The sequence below is a fragment of the Penaeus monodon genome, chromosome 19 (assembly GCF_015228065.2).
Source record: "Penaeus monodon isolate SGIC_2016 chromosome 19, NSTDA_Pmon_1, whole genome shotgun sequence".
NCBI lineage: Eukaryota > Metazoa > Arthropoda > Malacostraca > Decapoda > Penaeidae > Penaeus > Penaeus monodon.
Genome location: NC_051404.1, coordinates 25,100,877 through 25,101,508, shown reverse-complemented (window position 1 = coordinate 25,101,508; position 632 = coordinate 25,100,877).

Below are 632 nucleotides of genomic sequence, written 5' to 3'. Positions count from 1 at the left end.
AAATTTTATATATATAATATTATAATATTTTAAAAATTTTTTAAATAATATAAAATATATATTTTTAAATATAAATATTTTTTATATTATAAAAATTTTATATATACGAAAACCCCCACCCCCAAAACACAAAACTCTGTGTGGGATATATATATAAAATAATTTTAAAATTATAAAATTAAAATATATATTTTATATAATATATTTTATAATTATATTTTATTTTATATATAAAATTATAATTATATATAAAATATTTATATATATTATATATATTAATATATTGCGGGACCCCTACAAATGAATACAAATTAATAAAATTTTATATATTTTTTTTATTTTTATTATATTTTATTTTATTTCCAAAATTTTTAATATTTTTATTTTATATTATATATATTTTTATCTTTTTCCCTAGAATAATAGATAGATAGATGGATTATGCTTTATTTAATATATAACATACAAATTTTTACATACAATTATTTTATATATAATAAAATATATTTTAAAAATTTTATATATATAAAATATATGTAAATAATATAAAATTAAAATAATATTTTAATATATATATATTTTATTATTATATATATTTAAAAATTTATGGGTAATGTAAATTATTACTTAAA